The following is a 1,633-nucleotide window of genomic DNA, read 5'->3' on the forward strand; positions in this document are numbered from 1 at the left end:
TTTGTCCATATCCTGTAATATTTTAAAAATTTCTTTGAGTTGGTCTTCACCTGTCTCTGGTGCCTCCTTGAGTAGCTTAATAATCCACCTTCTGAATTCACTTTTTTTTTTTTTTTTTTGGCAATTCAGAGATCTTTTCTTGGTTTGGATCCATTGCTGATGAGCTACTATGATCTTTTGGGGGTGTTAAAGAACCTTGTTTTGTCATATTATCAGAATTGTTTTTCTGGTTCCTTTTCATTTGGATGGACTGTCAGAGGGAAGACCTGTGGCTCAATGGCTGCTGTTCAGATTCTTTTGTCCCATGGGAGTACTCCCTTGATGTGATGCTCTCTCCCTTCCCCTAGGTATGGGGCTTCCTGAGAGCCAGACTGCGGTGACTGTTATTTCTCTTTTGAGTCTAGCCAGCTAGGGGAGTTATTAGGCTCCTGGCCAGTACTGGGGAGTGTCTGCAAAGGGTCCTGTGATGTGATCCATGTTCAGAAGTAAATGATGGAGTTGGTGTTACTGTTAAGAGAGAGCAGAAAAATGGAAACTAGATGAACATGACAAAATAAAACATCAAAATCCAGGTGGATCCTGGAAAACAGGGCCCACTGAATGACGAAGGGCAGCCCACAGAGGAGGAAGACCAGCACTGTGAGCAGGATGGTCACGTACAGCCTGGTCAGTGGCATCTTCTGGGACCCGTAAAGGATCCTGACCAGCAGGACCAGGCTGGACCCACAGAGAACCACAGATAAAAACATCAGCAACATGACTGTGATGAAATCTGATTTTGACACCAAACAGAATCAGCACCACTAAGCAGGAAGTCACAGAACATCCACTCCAGGATGCTCCGCAGTAGGGACAGGGCCCAGAGCAGGACACACACAACTTCTGACAGGTGTGTGGGGCGGCGGCAGCGGTACCAGATGGTCCACAGGACGGACAGGCAGCGCTCCGTGCTGATGACGCTCAGCATACTTAGGCCTGCAGAGTAGGAAAAGGTCATCACAGGATTGACGATTTTGGAGATGGGATCGAGGATATTGATGAGGTGTAACTGGGAAAGTATAACGTGGCCGCTGAGGAGGAGGAAGTTGGTGGTGGCCAGGTTGAGGATGTAGATGGAGAAGGCATTCCTGCGCGTGCGGAAGCCCAGGAGCCAGAGTACAACCATGTTTCCTGTCAGCCCCACAAGGGAAATGATGCATGTCAACACCGTGAGGCTCAAGGTCTACTTATAGCAAGGAGTCTCCTCGCGTCCATTGATTGGTGTCTGTGATGTACCCAGGGCTGGGATGGTTGGATCCATGCTCAGAAACCCTAGTCTGGTGCCCCTGGGAACACAAACCAGATGTGATCACCAGCTGTATGATCTCTGATTCTCCCCACCACCCTGCCATGTGGTATTTTTCCTGTCCTCATTTAAAGAGGAGAGATCAGAGACTCGCAGAGAATAAGTCACTTATCAAAAGGTGGGGGTCCTCAAATCCAGTTTGAAATCCAGTTCTTGCTGACTCTGAAGCCTGACCTCTCTCTACTGCCACACGAGTTCTGTGCTGACATGGGAATAACATTAGGATCAAAACACCCCCAACTCATCTGGCCAGGGCTGTGGACCTGATCATTACTGTATCCTGGGCCT

The 1,633-nt window shown here is 48.6% G+C and overlaps 1 pseudogene; it reads right to left on the reverse strand.

Moving 5' to 3' along the window:
* Positions 1-479: 479 nt before the first annotated feature.
* On the reverse strand, positions 480-1,300 carry LOC105548754 (annotated as a pseudogene).
* Positions 1,301-1,633: the final 333 nt, after the last annotated feature.

The sequence above is a fragment of the Mandrillus leucophaeus genome, unplaced genomic scaffold (genome assembly GCF_000951045.1).
Source record: "Mandrillus leucophaeus isolate KB7577 unplaced genomic scaffold, Mleu.le_1.0 Scaffold420, whole genome shotgun sequence".
In the NCBI taxonomy this organism is placed as follows: domain Eukaryota; kingdom Metazoa; phylum Chordata; class Mammalia; order Primates; family Cercopithecidae; genus Mandrillus; species Mandrillus leucophaeus.